This window comes from Callithrix jacchus, chromosome 8 (genome assembly GCF_049354715.1).
Source record: "Callithrix jacchus isolate 240 chromosome 8, calJac240_pri, whole genome shotgun sequence".
Classification (NCBI taxonomy): Eukaryota; Metazoa; Chordata; class Mammalia; order Primates; family Cebidae; genus Callithrix; species Callithrix jacchus.
In genome coordinates, this window is record NC_133509.1 from 80,863,562 (window position 1) to 80,887,840 (window position 24,279).

General features: G+C 34.8%; 1 pseudogene; it reads right to left on the reverse strand.

Annotated features, from left to right (window-relative positions):
• Positions 1–2,807: 2,807 nt before the first annotated feature.
• On the reverse strand, positions 2,808–24,279 carry LOC100398387 (protein CIP2A pseudogene; annotated as a pseudogene).

The following is a 24,279-nucleotide window of genomic DNA, read 5'->3' on the forward strand; positions in this document are numbered from 1 at the left end:
GCTACAATTCAAGGTGAGATTTGAGTGGATACACAGCCAAACCACATAAATTAAAGATCCTGATTTGATCATTACATAATTTAATGATAAAAATGCTCTCACTACAACCTATAAATATTTACAATTATATAATTAAAATTTGCCTTGTTAAATATTTTAAAACATTGACTTTTAATACACTCTTTTTAAGACTGCAATCCATTTGCATATAACACCATCTTTTTGAATACATATTATAAAGTTTCTAAAAAGCAAATAAAATAGTTTTGTGATTGACATTTGTCTTATCACATAATCATTTTATTTGTTCTTCAGAAACCTTATTATACATGTTTAAAAATCACATTTAAATTACATACACACACAAAAATCCTTTCCAGCTCCAATTTGCACTTATTGTAGTGTGGCTGTCAAAGTAGTTTCTATTTTCTTCAGCAGGAAATCATTAAATCATGGTGTTACTTTTACTCTTAAAAAAAAAACTCATAATACTCAGAGCTACCAAATGTTTAGGTTGAATCACTGTGAATTAGAATTTTCCAACTTAATAGAAGAAATATAAGAAACAAACCTATTAAGTGTAGAGATTTACCTATGGTTATTTTCCATCAAGCTCAGTATAGGAATTATGATGAATTATGAAACACAATTTTAACCTGTCATTTATATGAAACTACTTTTATTATTACCATTACTAGGGACTACTATCAATTTTATTATACTTTATTACTTAACATATAAAGATTTATGCTCCTAAAGTTTGTGTTTTATATGAATGCCAAGTGCTCATTAAATGTCCAGTGGACTTCAAAATTTGGAGAAATACTCATCTGCAAGACTGATACCATTATGAATGGACCCCAGACTCAGAGTGCTTTCTAGACGATTCTCTCTAATAGCCATATTTTGCTTAAACATGAAAAGTCCACTCAAACGCCCCTTCACTCTTTATTCTTTCTTGACCACATTTACCAAAGCTTTTAAGACTGTGTAGACTGTATAGAACATTGATGTGTATACCCCTTTCAGGTTTTTAGGTCAGTTTAATAAAACAAGTGCTTATTAGGTACAAGTAATTTCCTAAAGATTCTCCTTCAATTACATCTATACACAAAAAAAGAGGGCTAGCTGGCATACCAGGGAATTGTCAAAGAGGAGGAGGATGGTTTAAAAGCTGAATCCCTAGACGCAATCTGTATTGTACTTTATATGAGAGTGTTTTTTTTGCTTCTGGAGCCTGACCCGAAGTCCACAAGGCAGTCACTTGGAAAGAAAAGATGAACGTGAAGCAGGGGAGAGGCAGAGTTAAGCAGAGCCTGTATGAGCAGGAATCTTTATTGGCCTCTCATTTTCATGATGAAGGAATTGCCTTGCAGGAGAAGCAGGGACCCTTCATTATGTTGTTAAATACACAATGGCCTAGGAGTCAGGCAAGCTGAAAAACAGGCAAGAGTTGAAAGGGCTGCTGATCTGCTGCTGCTTCATGTCAACAAGGTAGGCTATGAGGTCTTAAGACAATGTCGATGAATTTCAACGTGTTCTGACCCTACATTAAACTTTGGAGAATAAACGTGGCTTTACTTCTTCCTTCCAAAAACTTATGGAATAATCTAATGCAGCCACTCATACCCAAGAACTATGGGGAAAAGGGATTCTGGGAAACCTAGTTCCAACTTGGTTAAGTTGGTAGAGTACGAAACCACCACAGAAAGAACCACTGCAGAATCGGAGCTCGTGAAATTTTCTGAGCTACTACTGAAAGTCTCTCTGGAGAGGAACCTTGTCTGGGAAGGTGCAATTGTATCCACTTTAATTCTGGTTGGTACTTAAATACTGGATGCACTGTGGTAATTGAATAGTCAGGGACCTCTTGAGCTGTTTCACAAGATGTTTCCTTAGAACCAGGGCATGGTAAATATGATAGAACTGCATGGGACGTAATGGTTCATGAGGCAGAGGAACCTCAAAAGTCATTGGATAAGGATCTTTCATTGAAAGTTGTTTGGTTTAAAAGTTAGAGGCATATATTTAGGTGTCAGGAGGTTTCTCTTCCACATACTAGCTCTATGATCCTGGGCAAAACATTGAACCACTCACTCATTTGTTCAATATCTGGATTTATCATGTGTAAAATGGGAATAAGGATGGCTTGATAAAGTTGCTGTGAGCACAGATAAATGCTCTTTTTAAAGCACTTAGAACAGTTTTTGACACACACTAAGAATCCAATACATAGCAGGCATTTTTCATTGAGTTCCTATTAAGAGGAAACTAGTTTGCATAAAAAGGGATTAAAAAATGAGAACATGCAGAGCATGACAAATTTCAAAATTAGGTAGTATATGTTTTCTCTGGGTTTAGTACAAGGGCACCAGATCTCAGGCATGGTGGGAATGACGGAAATTTAATTGTGTTTCAGTGGTTGAATCTAAAGTTAAAAGCATGTGATTTCCTCAGTATCTTTTTTGGCTAAGTTTGCAGGATGCTAACCAGGCCAAATTCTCAATTCTACATTTTGTTTATTCGTTTCTTTGTTTGTCTGTTTTTCTTCACAACCATTAGATTAAGATGGATTATTATATTCTATACATAGTGGATATTTTTTATTGTATGGATTATTATATTTATAACTTTCAACGAGAAACAGTGACATCCCCTCTCTTGAGGTAACTACATTGGGCCTACAGTCATTCACATATTAAGAACAAAAGTCACAAATTAACTCCCCTACCCACTCCACTCCATGTATTTGTATGATAGATAAATACATCAAAAATATAATTAGATTACACAAAATGCCATTATGTCTATATACTGAGATTCACAGTTTCTGGATTTATTTTTCCACCACTTAAACTGTGGATCATTGCTATTGTGTGTGGGATTTGTTCAATTCCTCTCGCTGATGTGTCACCAAGGACTCTTTCTCTTCTAATTTCGCCTTTTGAGCCTCTAGGGAGGAAGGCTTAATGCTCAATTCTTTTCTTATCTGTTCTGTTCTGCTTAATTCTTTTCTAAGGATATCAATGGTTTCTTCCTTCCCTTCCCTTCCCTTTTGTAAAGTTTTCATCTTTTCTTCTTGTACTTTTGTTTTTTGATGTAAATTTGCTAGCTTATATTCTCTGTCTGCTAGCTATTCCGTACTTCTTTTCTCTGTTCTTCTTTCTCTATTAATTGGGCAATACTCTTTTCATTTTGTTCCTTGAGTGACTTACTCAACTTTTTCACTGTCTCTATTTGTTTGTTCAGAGAATCATATGTGATCTGTAAGTCTTTATTCTTCTTTTCAGTACTTTCATTTCTCTGAAGAAGTTCCATGTAGGATTTTGTCAGTATTTCATGCTCTTCAGCCACAGACTCTAACTTCCTATTATGATGCTCTTTCTGATTCAAATGGTTGCGCCTTCAACAACACACTAAGCTCTTCATTTTTTCTCTCAGCTTCTCTCAACATACTAGCAAGTGCCTGTGCCTCTGTTTCAGCTTGAGTTAAAGGAACAGTAATAATGTCTGAATATGAGTTTTATACAACCTGAATTCTATAGGCAGAGGACTACTAAAAAAATATGCCAGCTAATTAAGTAGTACGTTTTCCATGTATCTAGCCTATGTGGTGTGTAACTTTTATGCATAACTTTTATAATAAAATTTTAAATATGAAACAAATTGTTAATGCTATTTAAATATAGATGAGAATTTAGTTTAATGAATAATTATGCAAATAACACAAGGACAGGAAGCATCATAAAAATTTTAGGACTAAATGAACCTGATTTTCTCAATTTGGGTTTCAGTTCTTTTCAGTCTTATTTTTCTTATCTATAAAATGGGTATAATAATGTGTGATTCTTTGTATTGTTTAAGAAACTAGACAACAAAATACATCTTTATCCCAGCTCAGATATTTCTCTATTTGTGGCTATAGATCATGAAATAATACTTTGATATGACAAACACTCAAGTTCAATTTTTAAAATAGTTTCTCCTACTTGAATGCAGGAAGTTGACTTAAATGGCTTATGGATCATATGATTTTACTTTAAAATATTTTGTAAAATAGTTACGTTACCATGTATGACACCCGTTTTATTTTCTTAACACTTTTGGGCCCCAGGATATCTCCAAAGACTATTTTTCAAATACAATGATAATTCAAGGAAATATTAGCAAAATTATAAAGTTGTTTTTCTATATTTGAAAGAGTAAGAAGAAATAATAGCCTTTCAACATTTTTTTTTAATTCTAGAATTTTAGTCTTATGAAAATGGCTCTCCAGAAATTGTGCTATCACCTAAAGAGTAAAATTTATTTCTGTAGTCTGTCTATAGAAAAGAAAATTAACATCTAATAGATTTATTTAGAATAATAACCACGCATTTCTCAAGCTATAACTGTGAACAAGGAACCATGCTTGTTTCTACTAGGATAGAGAATGAAACGGAAATATTCTCTGTATTACAAATGGTCATCTAAGTGTCTACATTTGTATTAAAAAAAGATTTTTCAAATCCATCAACTAATGGGTTCAAACTCATCAATTTACTTCATGTTACAGTAATAAATTTGAGTATTCAGTAATTGATAAATCATTTAAGTGTCTAAAATATAGGGAATCTAATTATTTGTAAAGACACATCGATTGAAATCTTAATTTTCTTCACTTGAATTTATTAAAATATGTATTTACTGAAGGCACAATTGGCTTTCTCCTGTTAATAATTGTTAATAAACTGATAAATGGCTGATTTTATATGTATCTTCAAAAGGCAATTGTCTTAGCTTAAAGTGGCACAATAATTACTTTAAAAATTATGACAAATATTCTGGTTATGACTGAATTTTATACAGTGTAGCATCCTAACTTTGTTATAAATATACTAATTTTATATTAAAAATTATAGTCTTAACAGTGATTTTCTTCTCCACATATTACTGTTAAGTCAATAATATTGTCATTAAACTCTTGATATTAATGAATAAATGTAATCATCTTCATAAGAAGAAAAAATAGTGTGAGTTATGCAATCCTGAGTGTTGGACTCTAGAGAGAAAGCTTTGTTTTCTTTTTAATTTTTATCTGAAGTATTACACTCCCTAAAACTAGTCTCCACACAGCTAATAACATCAGACATTCTCCTGCTTCATACTTTCATGCCTTTCCATCACACTTAGAATGAAATCTATAGTTTTTATCATGGACTCCAAAGCCGAGTATAATTTCCCTCTGACTCCCTTCAACCTCACCTCTTCCTTTCTCTGTCTTACTAAGTTCCAGCCATGCTGACTTCTTTTTTCTTTCCTGATCATCCCAAACTTCTCCCCTCTTTCAACTTTTGCACTGGACATTTCTTTTCCCAAGGTGTCTCCCCCAGAATTGTTTTTGTCTGGGTCTTATTATTTAGGTCCAATTGAAATATCCCCTCAACCCAAGCCCAGTGTAAAGCAGACCCCTCACCTCACAGTCACTCAAATGTTGTCTGATTTTATTTTTGCTTTGTGCTTGCCTTTACCTGAAACTATCTAATTCATTTACTTGTGTACTTGGTTCTCATAAGGATATACCTTTTATGAGAACAAGCACCATTTCTCTCATTACCACTCTATTCTCAATATCTAGGAAGGGCAGATAGTAAGTTTTCAATTAATATGAATTAGTAACTGCAAAGCCATTGAGATATCTTAGTTCTCTGTAATCTGGAGCTTAAGAAAAGATATATAACGAGAGTGAACATGTGGACTGGGGATCAATGAGTTAAATAAAACCACTAGCTCCATTCCCGTTTAATGTGATTCTCACTAGGCTCCTTTGGTCAATGCAATCAAAATTGTTAAATAGTTGCATGTGTTTTCTCATGATTTTATGGTAATATAAGGACAAATTAAACCAAAACGGTAATGGCTAGTCTAGGTTTCCGAATCCACATTCAAAGAAAAGTGGTCTTTCAGTCATGTTGCCCATAGAAATGAACACATTCTTCTGGGTACCCTAATGAGTTATTTTCCCTCTGTGGTGTTGGGGCTCCTGAACTGTGTTGTTTTTCAAGCAGCTCTGCAACTCCTATTTGTACAGAGGCTTCTGTCACTGCTCCTGCCAAGTCACTGACTCCCAGCATGGCAAGCACAAACTGATCTGTGCTGTCACAGTTGTGCATGTCTAAAGAATCACCACCACATTCTGTAGCCCTCTATATGGGCCAGAGCATGGAGAACAGGAGAAAGCCTTCACCCCTCCCTTGGGGAAGGTAACTTCTGTTGCCAAGTTCCCAGAAAGAGCTGCTTAGGCTCTCAGCATCTTGTGGGATTTTCTTTCATTATGGGGCTTGTTTTCAATATTACAATGATGTGCATTTTAAAATTTGTTAGCTCTTTTAGTTTTTGGTTATAGTCAGTGTCTCTGAATGATTCAGACATAAACCCGTGAAGGCTGTGCCAGATGTTAACAATAACTTGAGGGCGATATCATGTTATTCTCGGAATCCTGTTTCCCCTCTGTCTCTAAGCTAAATTTGGTGGTGGTTTATTTTCCTTCCTTTGACTTTCATCCAACTAGACCCCAGGCAGTCATACCCATCCTAGAACTCTGACATTATCAATTTCGTAAGCACAAGACAAGGAGGAATCCTGAGCTAATGACTGCTTGGTTTCAAGTTAAGATTCCTGCTGTATAAAACTGTCTGATTTGGTCAAAACAGAAAGAGAATGTATTCATGATTCACTGAAATCCACTTAAATGCCCTTGTACAATTTATTATTATTTTCCATCTTGATAAGACCTTGCCGTTAGGGCTGTTTTGAGACAAACAACCAATCATTAAACATATTAATAAAATTTTTAAGATATAGTTAATATCATAAATAAAATATACAGAATATATCACAGTTTTAGTCTTCCTTAAATTGGATCTTATTCTGAGAGTGGAAGTAGAGAGGTTCTTTTCCAAAGTGAAGATACTGTAGGCTGACTTTGTAACTTTCTAGTCACAAGAACTTGAACAAACTCCCTTGACTGCACTCATAACTAATATAAGATTTTCTGCTTAAATATCACAAAGTTGTATTGAAATTTAAATAAAAAGATTTTTAAACATTTTTTGATTTTTAAAGAACAGTGCAAATATTTGTCACCCATTCTTATCTTTTGACATAAAATTACTAAGACTATTTATCTTATAGGTGGGTTACATACATTTCTCAGAGAGCTCTGGTGAGGATTCTGCGGCAGAGAAGGGATCAAGAGGAAACAGTGGCATTATTGATTAGAGCTATCTAACACACAGCAGCAGCCAAGAAGGGCGAAGAAAGGTCCTGTCAATCCGAATAGCATGATGAGAGTGGCATATGCTACCATCAGGGTCCTGTGTTACTCTGGGGAATATCTTAGTAACTAGCAAGGATAATGTAATGGCAAGGAAGAAGGAAGAAAGGTCCTGGCAATCCTAATAGCATGATGAGAGTGACATATGCTACCAACACTGTCCTGGATTACTCTGGGGAATATCTTAGTAACTAGCAAGGATATGGGAATAAACCAGGCTGTTACCAAAGAAAATCTTTCAAGGACTTTATTGTCTCTAAATCATAAGCTCCTTTCCATGTAATTCAGAACAAGTCATGGCCCAATTCAAATTCAGTTTCCCAAGGCTTATTCATTGAAATATCACAACTATCCTCTCTCAGGAAATTCTTCCTATCTTTCGTATTTATTTATTTATATTTATTTATTATACTTCAAGTTCTGGGGTACAGGTACAGATGGTGTAGGTTTGTTACATAGGTATACACCATGGTAGTGGTTTGCTGCATCCATCATCCCATCATCTACATTAGGTATTTCTCCTAATGCTATCCCTTTCCATCCCCAACCCCTGCTATTTCTCCCCTAGCCCCCCACCCGCCATGTCCCAATGTGTGATGTTCCCCTCCCTGTGTCCGTGTGTTTTCATTGTTCAACACCCACTTATAAATGGGAACATGTGGTGATTTTTTTATACTTTAAGTTCTGGGATACGTGTGCAGAATGTGCAGGCTTGTCACATACGTATACATGAGCCATGGTGGTTTGCTGCATGAAATAATCTCTGGATTTACTTTGTATTAGATTTCATTGTGTGGAATATCAGACCTTTCCATAAATATGACAGCTTCAATAAATGCAAAGCACATGGCAAATACAATGGTAGGCTATTTTCCTTCCATAATATCTATGAATGGTCATGACTCTTAATTCCAGTGTAATATTAGATGATAGAAAACTTAAATATATTTTAACTTATAACAGCCTGACTCTTGCTTTTGTTCAAATTATTCTATAGTTATTTGCAAGTCAACCTTAGTGACTTCTCATTACTGCATAGTTAAAAATAAAAACTGCTACAAGCATTTATGAATATCTTTTCATTCTAATTCCATGTGATAATTAAAATGTATGAAAAACATTTATGTTTTCTCAAATCACTTTGACATCTTAGTTCAAGAAAATGATTTTATAGCATCTCTTTCTCTAAGTAAGGCTAATAGCCTAACAGCCTTTTCACCAGGAACCAAAATAAATGTGACAATATTAGAGTATTCAAGTTTATTTTCAATTAAAATATACAAGTGTATAAATGTAAAAAATATTAAACATGAGATATTTATTTTGTGATTTACCTTTTTCATTGTTTCATTTTTTTGAAATCAGGTAAAAAATAAAATGTGCTTATTGTCCTCTTTACTTTTTTTTTTCTTTTCTACACAGTTACAGCTCACTTTTATTATATAGAGTTACTGCATGATTCTTTACATATATCACGATGAAAATAGTGACAGGCTCAATGTTTTTCATTTGTCCCTGATTATTCTTTGTCTTTTTCACTAAATAATGTCTGTAGTAAATATTGAGTTGTTTTTATAAGTCAGAATCTAATATGTTTTTATGGGATATTTACTATTTAAATACTTGTATATTGAAGCCTTCCATGGATTTTCTTTTTTCTTTCTTTATTTCTTCTAAAAAGAAAAAAATGGAATACATGTGCAGAATGTACAGGTTTGTTACATAGGTATACATGTGTCATGGTGGTTTGCTGCACCCATTGACCCGTCCTCTAAGTTCCCTTTCCTCACTGCCACCCCTCAATAGGCCCTAGTATGTGTCATTTCCCTCTCTGTGTCCATGTGTTCTCATCATTCAACACCTACTTATGAGCCAGAACATGCAGTGTTTAGTTTTCTGTTCCTGTGTTAATTTGCTGAGGATGATTGCTTCCAGCTTTATCCTTCCCTGCAAAGACATGATCTCATTCCTTTTTATGGCTGCATAGTATTCCATGGTGTATATGTACCAAATTTCCTTTATCCAGTTTGTTATTAATGGGCATTTGGTCTTTGCTATTGTAAATAGTGCCACAATAAACATATGTGTGCATGTGTCTTTATAACAGAATGATTTCTATTCCTTTGGATATATATCCAGTAATGGAATTGCTGGGTCAAATGGTATTTCTGGTTCCAGATCCTTGAGGAATTGCCCATACTGTATTCCACGATGGTTGAACTAATTTACATTCCCACCAACAGTGTAAAAGCCTTCCTATTTCTCTATAGCCTTGCAAGTATCTATTGTTTCCTGACTTTTTAATAATGGCCATTCTGACTGGCATGAGATAGATCTCAAAGTGGTTTTGTTTACATTTTCTGATGCTCAGTGATGTTGAACTCCTTTTCATGTGTTTGTTGGCCATATAAATGTTTTATTTTGAATTGTATCTGTTTATATCCTTTGCCCACTTTTTGATGCAGTTGTTTTTTTCTTGTAAATATGTTTAAGTTCCTTGTAAATCCTGGGTGTTAGACCTTTGTCATATGGATAGATTGCAAAAAATTCTCTCCCATTCTGTACATTGCCTATTCATTCTTATGATAGTTTTTTTCAACAGTTTTGTTTGTTTGCTTGGTTGGGTTTTTTTTGTATTGTTTTGTGTTTTTTTGCTGTGCAGAATTAGTTTAATTAGATCTCATTTGTCAGTTTTGGCTTTTGATGCAATTGCTTTTGGTGATTTTGTCATGAAGTCTTTGCCCATGCCTATGTCCTGAATGGTGTTTTGAAAGTTTTCTTCCAGGGTTTTTATGGTTTTGGGTTTTACATTTAAGTTTTTAATCCATCTTGAGTTAATTTTTGTGTAAGGTATAAGGAAGGGGTTCAGTTTCAGTTTTCTGCATATGGCTAGCCAATTTTCCTAGCACCATTTACTAAATAGGAGATTCTTTCCCCATTGCTTGTTTTTATCAAGTTCGTCGAAGACCAGATGGTTATAAATGTACAATGTCATTTCTGAGGTCTCTGTTCTGCCCCATTGGTCTGTATGTCTGTTTTGATACCAGTACCATGCTGTTTCAGTTATCATAGCCTTGTAGTTTAGTTTGAAGTCAGATAGCATGATGCCTCTAGCTTTGTTCTTTTTGCTTAGGATTGTCTTGGCTATACAGGGTCTTCTTTGATTCCATTAAAAAATACACCTTAATAAATGCAGAAAAGGACTTTGATAAAATTCAATGTCCCTTCATGTTAAAAACTCTCAATAAACTAGGAATTGATGGAACATATCTCAAAATAATAAGAGCCATTTATGAGTAACCCACAGCCAATATCATATTGAGTGGGAAAAGCCAGAAGCATTCCCTTTGAAAATCAGTACAAACAACAATGCCCACTGTCAGCAGTCCTATTCAACATAGTATTGGAAGTTCTGGCCAGGACATTCAGGCAAGAGAAAGAAATGAAGTGTATTCAAATAGGAAGCGAGGAAGTCAAATTGTCTCTGTTTGCAGATGACATGATTTTATATTTATAAACCCCCATTGTCTCAGCCCAAAAACTCTTTAGCTGATAAACAACTTCAGCAAAGTCTCAGGACACAAAAGCAATGAGCAAAAATCACAAGCATTTTTTTTACACCAGCAATAGGCAAGCAGGGAGCCAAATCATGAATCAACTCCCATTCACAATCAATTGCTACAAAGAGAATAGCATACCTAGGAATACAGCTAACAAGGGATGTGAAGGACCTCTTCAAAGAGAACTACAAACCACTGTTCAAGGAAATAAGAGAGGACGCAAACAAATGGAATTCCTCTAACCTTTTCCCAAGGTTCTTAGCTTCTCTGCATCGGAATAGAACATGCTCCATAGCTCATCGTAGTTTTTTATTACCTTCTGAAGCCTGCTGCTGTGATTTCATCCATCTGATGCTCCGTTCAGTTCTGCACCCTTGATGGAGAGATGCTGTGCTTATTTAGAGGAGGTGCTCTGGCCTTTTGGGTTTTCATCATTTTTTGTCATTGATTCTTTCTCATTTTCATGAGTTTTTCCAGTTTTAGTCTTTGAAGCTACTGACCCTTTAATAGGGCTTTTGTGAGGGCCTCTTTGTTGTTGTTATTGATGCTGTTGTTGTTGCTTTCTGCTTGTTTTTCTTTCAATATTCAGGCCCCTCTTTTTGTAGGCTTGCAGTTTGCTGGGAGTTCACTTCAGCCCTATTTAACTGATTTGTCCTTGTGCCTGGAGTGTCACTCAAGGAGACGGGAGAGAAGCAGAGATGGGTGCCTGCTTCTTCTGGAACCTTTGACTGCAAGGGGCACCAACCTGATGCCAGTAGGACACTCCTGTATAGGGTATCTGACAACCCCTATTGGAGGGTCTCACTCAGTTCGGTGGTACAGGGAGCAGGACTCATGGAACAAAGCACACTTTGTCCCTGGATGGAGAGGGTGTGTTTTGCTTTGGCGAAACCCTCTCACCTGGGCTGCCCAGATTCCTCAGAACTACCAGGAGGAGAGGCTAAGTCTGTTGGTCTGCAGAGACTGTGGCCATCACTCCCGCTATGGGCTCAGATCCAGAGCAATTCAAATTCTGTCCCTGAGCCTCTAGTGGGAGTGACTAGAGTTTTCTGTGGGGAAGCCCCACCCACTGAGGAAAGATGGGTCAGAGTTAGGCCTGATGAGGCACTCTGGCTCCAGATTGTCACAGCTGGTGTGTTGGGCTCCAGGGCTAAGTCTTGGGACAAAGCTGTCCAGCCTCCCTGGCTCCTGCAGGGAAAAAGCACCACCTGGAGCTATAGAAATGAGTGTCACTCTTGCCTCACCCAAGGAGCTTAGTATGTTAGGCAGTTGTCAGTCACAGGGCTGGCTGCTGCCCCTCCTTCAAGGAGCTCAAACAGCCTAGACAGCAGGTAGCCCCGGCCAATGCTCCTTCAACTAATTTTGCGTAACATACCTACAACCATTTAAAAAATGTGTTCAGTGAAAAAATTGTTTCGTTTGATGATTGAGGAACCAAGAGAATTCCAAGAACATTTCAGGGATTCACTAATTCAAACTTATATATTGGTAAGAAATCCATTAAAGGACAAAATAGTCCATAGATTTTAATAGCTTTATAATAACCTTAAGCTAGATCACATGGTTATGTACACTCTCTACCTTCTACATGATTATAAATGACAGTCCTGCTAAACTTTCAGCCACTGTTTAGTAATTATACCTTACCTCTAGTTTCCAGTAAGACTTTCTTCACTTCCCTTTAAGTCTTTATTGATAGTTGCCTCAAAGTCCAAATTTCATGAATAATTTGTTCAAGCCTCTTTAAGTGTTTACTAATATTACCATCAAAGTCCACTGCCCTGTTCCAAAACAATTTCTTCATTTTAAGCTTTTGATATGGTAGCATCCTCTTTTGTTATCAAAATCTGCATTCATTCTTTTTTGTTGTGTAACAAATCACCCCAAAAATTAGTGGCTTTAAATGACAAATACTATTTCATGTTTTTCATGGGTGAGGATTTTCGGAATACTTTAGTTGGATGTCTCTTATGAAGTTGCTATCAAGATACTGCTTGGCTGAAGTCATCTGAAAGTTGCGTGGTGCTGATGACCTTTGTCCAAATTGGCTCAGCTACATTGCTGTTGGCAGGTGGGCTCAGATCCTATTATAGGCCCAATAGGCTGCTCAAGTTTCCTCATGGCATGGCAGCTGACTACCCATAGAGCGAGTGATCCAAGTGAGAGAATCTAGGAAATGACATAGCATCACTTGTGCTATGCCCTGTGAGTCATAGACAAACCCTGAAAAATGTGAGATAGGATTACATAAAAGTGTAAATACATGAAACAGGAATTTTTGTAGGCAAAATTGGAGGCTGCCTACCACATACACTTTTGCAATCCATGTGCTCCTCTGCCCCTGACTGCATGGAACCACCGATTTGCTTTTTATTACTATAAACTACTTTGGACTTTTTAGCATTTTCAATGAATGAATATGTATCCTTTTGTGTCTGGCTTCTGTCACTCAGCATAATTTTGAAATTTATCTATATTGAAGAGTCTATTAGTCATTTTTTTCTTTTCTATTGCTGTAAGAGTTTCACTGTGCAAATCTTACACATTGTATTTATCTATTTACTTGTTCTTTGATATTTGAGTTTTTACCAGGTTTTTATATTATAAGGAAAGTTTCTATAAATATCTGTGTCTATCACACATTTTTTTTCTTTTTCTTTTTCTTTTAATTGCATTTTAGGTTTTGGGGTACATGTGAAGAACATGCAAGATTGTTGCATAGGTACACACCTGGCAGTGTGATTTGCTGCCTTCCTCTCTATCACCTATATCTGGCATTTTTCCCTATGCTATCTCTCCCCAATTCCACAACCCCTGCTGTCCCTTCCGTATTTCTCCCCAACTATCACATATTTTATGTGAACATATGACTTTATTTCTTTTGGAAAAAGACCTAGGAATGGAATGACTGGGTCCTGTGGTAAGTAGGTGGTTAATTTTTTAAGAAACTGCCAAACTTTTCCAAAGTGCTGTACCATGTTACAGAGTGCCAATTGTTTTACACCCTTGACGTCATGTAGTATTTGTAGTTTTCTTAAATCAAACCATTCTAATATCTATATAATGGTGTCATATTATAGTGTAAGGTTGCATTTCTCTCATTTTGTACCTTAACATTGCTACATTTACTTATTAATTATAATAATTTTTAAGACCCTGAGGATTTTTTTTGTATGAAAACAATCATTTCATATATAAATAAAAGCAATTTTATTTCTTCCATTTTGATTCTTAGTACTGTTATTTCTTATCTTGCCTTGTTACAATGGCTAAACATTTTATACCCTGTAAATTAGAAGTTATTTTAGATCTTCTGTGTGTGAGAGAGAGGAAGATGGCATTAGTATTGAGCATTGCTCTACTATATATTATATTAACTGTCGAATTTTTATTGATGTCTTTTACAAGACAGAGATAGTTCCCTTCTATTCATAGTTTGCTGGTAACTTTCACCTTGAATTGGTGATGAATTTTGTCAAATAATTTTTTCTGCCTCTGTTGAATTGATTATGTGATTGTTCGCTTTTATTTTGTTATTTTGTGAATTACATTGATTGAATTCTTTGGAAGACTACTAGTTGATTATGATGCATTATGTATTGGTAGATTTCATTTGCTATAAATTTTAAAGATTGTTACATTTATGCTCACAAAGGCTATTATTCCATAATTTTTCATGATTTTATCTTTTTTTTTACAGCTTTCAAGATTTTATTTGATCTTTCATTTTCGTCACTTAGACTATATTTCTAAGTGAGATTTGTTCTTCCTATTTCTCTTATTTGAAGTTGGCTAAGTTATTTAAACTATAAATTGATTTTTTCACCAAATTTAAGATTTTTGTCATTAAAAAAATATTTCCTTCTGAGACTCCACTTTTACAAATGTTCACATTTTTATATTTTCCCATAGATTCCTCTGATTCTGTTCATTCACTATGAATGTATTTTTCTTTATTTCATTGAGCATACTTGTGATAGCTGCTCTAAAGTTCTAGTTTAATAATTCCCATATCTGGGTCATCTTGGAGTTGGCCTGTGTAAATTATAGTTTCCCTTAAGAAAAGTGACATGCATTGGTTGTTTCAAGATGTTTTAGATTTATCATGGAAATGTTGAATATCAAATGTGGATTCTGTCACATTGCTTCAAAGAGCAGTAGTTTTTTTTTTAATAGTCAGTTGGTTAGATTCACAATACAAATGCTCTCACACCTGCTTTATCACATTTGAGTCTTATTCACAAACTGCTTTGAGACATGTCTGCATATTCATTGTTCGGGGCTGTAGTATACCATGAGACATACTGTACATCTAAGGTTAATGATAGACGTAACGCCCACTCAAACATCTTGCAGAATAGATACAACATGTTACTTTGTAGCGTGATGGAAGCTGGCCCAGAATTTTTCAACTCTGATCTGAGGGTTTCCAAGAGAGAAAAACACGTTGCAACTTTCATGAACCTAAAAGCAAAGCTTATCCTTACAGAAATAGCTTAAACTCCCTTTATGAATCACCTGGTAATTGATTCAGATTGAATACAGGTATAAAAAAAGAGAGAAGAATCCCCCAGACTCTAAGAGTAGTCTCCAGACAGAGACCTATTGGTTAGGCAGTCATATGGCCCCCTATATTTGATCCAAGTCACTGGCCTGCACCTGCTATTTATCTTTTAATAGCACTGCTAGAATAAACCGCTGGAACATCATATGGTGTCTAAAGTTCATCTTTGATGTGAGTCGAGCTGAAAGGAAAAACTTGTCCCTTGGGCAAGCTAGTTAACTTGGACCACCCAGAGAGCTTCAAACATGACAAAGAGTCAACCAGCAACTTCAGCAGAGTTTATACATATAAGCTAGGGCACTCTTTCTTTGGTTTATGCCCTTCCAGGATCCCTAGCCCCCTCAATTACCAGCAGACGTGGTCACTTCAGACTCTGTTACCTGGTTAATAATGCTAGAAATAGAGAGGATTTTATAATAAAGTTTCATCCACCTTGTATCATGCCATAATTATGGCACATCTTCAAGGGAGTCCAAAAAAAAAAAAAAAAACAAAAAAAATAGAAACCCAATTATTCTGATGTTTTCCATCATGTTTGGACCTGTATCCAAAATGAGTTTTAATATTTTTTACTCTCTGGATCCTTGGCCAGTTTTTGTGTGTGTGTTCAAATCTTATATTTGTTCTCTGTAGCAGAGTTTTCTTAGAGACCTACTTTGCCTTAGAGACCTGCTTCTATAGGAAGCAGAAGCGTTAGTGTTATTTAGCATTTGAGTTTTCTAACTAATAATAAATTTCTGGATGATAACAAATAAAATATGAGATTGGAAAACAGTGTCTACTTCTCTGTATTGAAAATGTGGAGGGCACCATATTAAATATAACTGAAAATCATATATGAGCTCTATGATCTTCCAAAATGTTTCTAAGATGAGTAGTTAAATGGATTTAAAGGTAGTCTTGGGAGTTCTAATTCAATGGTGTGTCATGATGTGTATGGAATGTGTTTGTTATGTATGTGTTGGTTCAGATACTTTAAGAAGAAGAAGGAAAGGCACAGAGGCAATTTATTAGGAGAAAGATGTATGCCATTACTGACTAAAGTTCCAAGGCTATAAACAATTAGGCATGGATTTCAATTATGTAAAATGATAGTGATGATAGGAAAATAGCCATAATAATTTAGCCATTAATAATATTTATTAATCTTGTGTGTGTAAAACATCATGTTAATCGGTTTGCACAGTTTTTTAGATAAACTCTCATGACAATTCTATGAGAAGGGGAGCTATTATCTCAGTTTTACAAATGAGAAGATCTGGGTGTAGAGAAATTTGCTAATTTTCCAAAGATCTTAAATTAGTAGAGAGCAGGAATTTGAATCCACTTTTGAGCTTTTTCATATGCTATAGACCAGATGTTTGACTCAATATCTCCTTGTAGTATTTACCCCAATAATCATTTTCAAGTATTCCTATTACTAGGTTTCATCTGGGATTACATGCTATCATTCACTATTAGCCCACATTAATAGTCAAATACTACATTTTTATAGACAAGTTTAAAACAAAATGTTAGTCATTTAGGCATGTACACATAACTTTTCCAAGTTATTTTCTATGTAAGTCTCTGAAAACCCTGTCAATATAAATAGCTTTTTTGTGTTAGCTCAAGTGCAAAATCTATGTGCCAGGTGTTGCCCTTGTTAAATTACCAGTGAAAACATGTTTTTGTCAGCTGCTGGAGGAAACTTCTGAGGTGGTGCCTCTGGTTTAACAATTATTTTTAATATATAAATTGATGTGTGGCAGGAAAAGAGCAGCAGGCACAAGCAAGCTAACTTTTAAAAATACTGGATTTAAAATAACTGAGTACCAGGGTTTATGAAAACAAAGGATGAGCAAATGCTGTAGATTAATTGATGTAATCCACTTTGAAAATTCAAATTAGATAAGATAAACACAATGTAATCCAAAGAAACATTGTTAGTGAATGAAGATTTTTGAATACATTTAGCTCTTCTCTGCTTTGAGAAGTTTGTCAACTTTACCTGAAGGTGACCTCTGAGACCATTTGTGTGTGAAATTTCTCTTCTGCCCTTTTCTCAATTGTACATTCACCTTGTTAGTTCTGGCCTGAAACGTGTATGCAATTGTCAAAAAGATTATTTTGAATAATTTAAAAATCATATTTCTTTTTCAGAAGATATAAGAAAATGTTATAGTACAACTGTATACTTTTTACTGTTGCTGGCTTTTACATGATTGGGCCATGTTTATCATTATTTTCATTGCACTGAAAATAATTTTTCATTACACTGAAAAATTTTCATTACACAATAAAAAAAAATTCATTTTTTTTCTTTCTTTTGGTAGAGGTGAATGACTACATGATGTAACTCAAGAAACCAAATAATTGGTCACAGAATGTAGTTAAAATTTATCAAACAAATTTAAAGCCTCTTTCAGGAGAAAACAGAATCATAATATTATAGGAATTTGCAGGCATTTCAATAGAGTTGGATGTTATCAACACTGTCTCTAAGTGTCCATCTACAGCATGATGAAATAATACATAAGGGTCTACATAAGCTTTTAAATGAAGAAATAGCATGCTTGCCCCAGTGAGATTGTTAAAATATTTTATCTGATAAAATAGGAAAGAGCTGAACAAAGAGGTAGGCTTTCAGGCTAGAACAGATCCATATTCTGAACTCTTTTATATGCCTGTCAGTAGAATCACTGTGTGATGAGTTGGAAGAAAGGGAAGCAAAGTTACTTAAAGTTTTTGTTCCCACAGAGAAGTATAAACATATCCTTGTATTTGTCCAAGAGACAAGACAAATACTCTCTAAGGGATAACCTCACTCTTTGTTTCTTCATGAACGACTCACTTCAAGTGTAATGCCGAAAAATAAATTCATATGAAATATTCCAGAAAAGAAAAGACTGCAGATACGGTACTTTGATAGCCTAGGAAATCAACACTGTTTTTGAATCTAGGGTTCACTGCTAACTTTGTGACTTCTTTGTGTCTCAACATTCCCATCGGTAAAGTGGGCCTAATAATAATAATAATTTTGTAGGATAGCTGTGGGAATTAAGGAAGATAATTCATGCAAAACATTTACAATAATGCCTAGCACTTAGTGAGCAGTTAGTAAATACTAACTGTTACAAATTCAATACTACTATGTTCCAAAATGAAAATTCTTAGATGAACTTCCCAAATATGTGCAATATATTTTCTCTCTTCCCCTAGTTTCCACTCATTGGACATAGGATTCTCCTCAGGGGTACTGTCTCCTATTAGAGGATGAGTGTGACAATTAGGTGCATTGGAGGAGCTAAGTCAAGAGCGTGTCAGGATGAGGCGAGGAACTGGAACTTTAAAGTGCTAGCAAAAGATTACTAAGTTGAGTGACTGAAATTTCCATAACAGCAATAAGAAACAACAAAGAAAGCACGGAAAGGAGGAAAGGAAAGGACAGGAAAGAGAAGGGAAGGGATGGGGAAAAAAAAGACTTTCTAGCAATACCGTGATTCCTGGAGCATTCCTGGAGAGATGACGCTCTAGAGCTAGCATCTGTATGTTTAGGCCTCTACACAAATGGTTAAATCAGCATACGTTGTGGAAAATAAAATACTTGTGTTGCTGTTGGAATAAAGAATCCAATATTAAACTTTTGGTAGATAAAATTGGCTCGTAATTATCTTCTCCTAAAAAATGCCTTTTCTCTAAATGTATATTACTAACATTAGCACCAGATTTGTAATAGAATAGTCATCTCTTATTGTTAGCATTTTTAAGAAGCTTTCATTGGAAGAAATCTGGAAGGGGACTATATTATTTATATACAAACTTACAGATGCTAATGTTTTCCTTGTTTAATAATTTAAACAACAGTAGAAAGAAGATGGTAGTGTCAAAGCAAAAATTGCACCAGGCGATATTAAACAGGTAAGAAAGACTGTGTAGAAGGATCTTGCAATGAAAGAGAGAGACCAAGATGCAGTTTGAACTCAAGAGGTAAAGACATGTTAAGAACTGGGATTGGGAAGAACATAGGCCATTTGTGTTTGCTAACTGACTTAACCCAAAGTAAATTCCTGGTGTCATCCTGACAGGAGGTAGTTTTACAACTTGAAGAAGTATCACTGAAGATAGGCTTCTACATTCACACAAAGACTGATTTATATTTCAAAGAACGTCTCCAAGGTCTTTGAGAAAGACAGTCCTGAGTTATAAAAATGGGAAGAGGGTTGTCTCTTCATTTTGTTGATTGGTTCCTTTGCTGTACAAAAGCTTTTTGGCTTGATGTGATCCTATTTTCCATTTTTGTATTTGGATGGCCGTGCTTTTGAGGTCTTAAGAAATCTTTGCCCAGACCAGTGTTCTGGAGTGTTTCTCCAATGTTTTCTTCTAGTAGTTTTATAGTTTCAGGTCTTATATTTAAGTCTTTTATCCATTTGGATTGGATTTTTGTATATAGTGAAAGATAGTGGTCTAATTTCATTCTTTTGAATATAGATATTCAGTTTTCCCAACACAATTTATTGAAGAGATTGTCCTTTTTCCAATGTATGCTTTTGGCACCTTTGTCAAGATGAGTTGACTGTAAGTGTATGGATTTATATATGGGTTCTATGTTTAGTTCATTGGTCCACATGTCTGTTCTTGTGCCAGTACCATGCTGTATTGGTTACTATAACTCTGTAGTATAACTTGAAGTCAGGTAATACTTCCTCTGCTTTTGTTCTTTTTGCTTAGGATGGATTTATTTAGCAATTTTGGTTCTTTTGTAATTTTGTATAAATTTTAGGATTTTTTTTCTCAATCTGTGAAGAGTATCATTGGTATTTTGATAGAAACTGCATTGAATCTGTAGATTGCTTTGGGTGGGATAGAAATTTTAACAGTATTGAGTTTTTCAATTCATTAGTACAGAATATGTTTCCATTTTTTGTGTGTCCCCTTCGATTTCTTTCTTTTATAGTGTTTTATAGTTTTTATTGTAGATATCTTTCACTTTTTTGGTTAAATTTATTTTGATGTATTTTATATTACTTGTATCTGTTGTAAAATAGGATTACTTTCTTGGTTTCTTTTTCAGATTGTTGCTGTTGGCATATGAAAATACTGCTGATTTTTGTATGTTGTTCTAGAATCCTGTAAGAATTCATCAGTTTTAACAGTATTTGGTGGAATGTTTAGGTTTTTCTAAATGAAGTAAAAGTGAATTAACAACCCACAGACTGGAAGAAAATATTTACAATCTACTTATCTGACAAAGGATTAATAACCAGAATCTATAAGGAACTCGAACAACTCAATTAAAAATAATAATAATTCATTTTAAAATAAGCAAAATATTTGAACAGACATTTCTCAAAAGAATAGAAATAGCCAAGAGGTGTATGAAAGAAGTGCTTAATATCACTAGTTATCAGAGAAAAGCAAACCAAAACTACAATGAGATATTATCTCTTCCCAGTTAAAATCGCTTTTATAAAAAAAAAAAAAAAAGCAATAACAAATGCTAGAGAGACTATGGAGAAAATGAAACCCTGGTACACCATTGGTGGGAAGGTAAATTAGTATAACCACTTTGGAGAACAGTTTGGAATGTCCTCAAAAAGCCATATGAAGGAATATCTGCACTTGCATATCTGGGAATATCAGCAACAGTATTTAAAATAGCCAAGATATCAACCCAAGGGCCCATCACTGGATGAATGTATAAAGAAAATGTGGTACATATGCACACTGAAATATTAGACATAAAATGAATAAAATCCTTTCATTTGTAAAAACAAGGATGAAACTGGAGGATATTTTGTTGAGTGAAATAAGCCAGGCATGGAAAGACAAATATCACAGGTTCTCACTTAAATATGGAGCTAAAAGAAAAATTGAACCCAGAGAACAGAGTAGAATGATGATTACCAGAGGCTGGGAAGATAGTGGGGACAGAGACATAAAGTGGGCATGGTTAAAGGGTACAAAAATACAATTAGAGAAAATTAGAACTAGTATAATGGATCTAATATTGTAATACAATAGGATAACTATAGTTAAAAAATAATGCATTATACATGTTAAAAAGCTAAAAGGGTAGAATTAAAATGTTCTCAACACAAAATGATAAATTCTTAAGATGACAGATACTCTGATTACTCCGATCATTACACATTGTATACCTGTATCAAAGCATAACATGCAACTTTTAAATATAGACAACTATTACTCATAGTAATTAAGTAACTTAGTAATACAGACAACTATTACTCATAGTAATTAAAAATAAAAAAATTGGAATACGTTTTTTAAAGAAATTTACATTTCAAAGGGTCACAAAAATTATCTACAGTTACAAATTTTCTGAAGTAAATGCACTGAGAAAACTGAGGAGAGAGAACTCTGTGCTTAGGCCATCTGGATTCTGCAAGGATTGGTGTGAGAGGGAGGTCCGAGGCCAGGAGACAAGAAGAAGACTGAAGTTTAGTGAAGTTGAAGGCAACATTAATGCCATCTTCATCAGCAGAGAAAAAATATCTGGTGCCAGTAAATGTGATGAAAAAAAAAAGACTTAGCAGGATTTTTGTAAAATTCAGAATGTTAGGTCTTTGGCATTTAAATAATTTTTTACCGTTTCTTCATTTAAGTGACCTAAAAATATTTAGTCAAACATACTTTTAAAATTTTTAGACTTTTGAAAAAACATGAAATTTAAATTGATAAAAAAGTGAATAGAAAGAGTTCTAGAGCTTTTGGTAGAATGAAAATATAAATGTTGACATAATTGCTATATGGAAAAAAATTCTCCACTAACAGAAAATTAAAATGGATTAATGTTTAATAGTGCTTGTGAATTTAATTAAATATAAGGCATACTTCTGTGTTAAATACAATTAAATATTAGAGCTATGCTTGGAACAACTGCCTTACACACATATCACATTGAATTTCACCTTCACCAATTGTTAGAGAGTCCCTTTTTGATATCTTGGCTAGATTCAATGACTTTCCAGTTCCTCTCCGCTATCAGAACAGTTTCACTTTGCTGTAGAGATAAAGTCCTGTTTGTTACAAAACTTGAATCCCCATCTCTTTTCATTGTCTCTGCCTATGCTGACTAGGTCTCAGTGGCTTTAAAGACGTAGAGTATAAAGGGAAGGCATGGTCTACTCTTTTGGCATTCCTCTTCAGTCAAAGGTGTGTTTTCGGGGTAGTGGTGGAGTGGCAAGAAGAATGAAATGTGTAAAAATATCCAACCGGAAAGGTTGTACTTGTCTTTTTATTAGACTTAAGCACCTTCTGGTTATCCTTTTGTCTATAAACTAAAAGGAGACAAATTACTTTTCCAACAGGCTTCACTATGTCTATTAGAGAGTCACTTCTTCCCTGCACCTCCCTGAGGCCTGTGGTATCTGTCCATCTACATCCCCCTGCTGGTCTTCACCTGTGACATTCACAGTTTCTCCCTCTGACATGTGATCTTTGTTCCAATCCTTTGAGCGCCCCAATAAAGCTGGAGCCTCAAATTTATCTAGCCTCTCTGGCCACCAATCCAGATTGCACTGGAACTCTTTATCTAGCTTCTGCACCTTTTAGAAAACAAAACCCGAACAGAGAAGATTCTTGCTTTCTCTCTGCTTGGCAGTTCCCCCAGAAACCATTTATTACTGTCTGTTCTCTCTTTTGCCTTGCCTGGTTAGCACAGGAACAGCTCATCAAGTTGAGACTCTCAAAAGATATCCAAAAAGGGGAAAAACTGCTACTCTGTGTTGTTAGGGATCTTTTATCTCTAAAAGTGTGTCTCTTGGAGCTCATTTCCTTGGCTGAAGGAAGCAAGGTTATAGTTCAGAATGATTAAACTTCTCAGTAAGCCAATAACATCCTTAATTTTTTGCCCTCTTCTTATATTGACTACAATTGGGCTAGGTCGAATAGGCTAGAATTCTAAATGGCTATTTTGAAAAGTCCTGCTGGACTGTGGTTTATTCTGATTTATGATAATTTTGTATACTTATTGTGAAAAGAAGGTAGTGCCTTTGACCTCAGTCCAGGGTTTATGATACATATTTGAGCAGGAAAAATTCCCATAGGACACGTGGTTGCATATGAAATATTTTCTCATAGGATTGTTAAAGGCAATACATGAAATACCGTGTGTTAACATCAGTGCTTAGAATATTCTGGACACACAGTGAAAGTTACCATAATAATGTTTCTCCTTTCCATCTTGAAATTCTTTCTTACACTGGCCTTAGTCACAGTATCCTATTCAGATTATCCTGTCTCAGTTTTACCACTTACTGGTTCCTCTAGCTGTCAACAACTGGGATGAAAGCACCAAAATTTCACCATTATTGTAATATAATATATACATATACATATATATTCATATTTTAGAGGCCATTTCTTTCAAGTTTCCAGGCTCATGTGGCAAAGTATCTCAAGAGTATTGATATGCAGTTATTTCAGCCTGATCTCTATTTTTAAAGCCAATTTTTTATCTAACCAAAAGTATTTTTCCTCACTGTAAGTTCTGTAATTTTTGTCTTTGTTTTTCCTCTATAACTTAAGACAAAAAACCTGAAATTTTATGTGAAATGTTCTTTTCTGTAATGCAAGAAAATTAGCCAAATAATACATTTTGTCAGCTTTTATTTTTTTAAAAATCAAATTTTTCTTTAGTTTTTCTTCCACTGCAAGCAAAGGCAAACTCTTAGAACCTCATGTGTGGCACTTGTGATAAGCCATTAACTGGTTACCCTTTGGATGCTCTTTTCTAATCTCCAAATCACACTGCCCAGTGCTTTTCCAAACTGATCCGCATTATTCACCGCTTTCATAAAGGCACTCTCCTGCCGAAAAGGAAACTTCATTACTTCCAT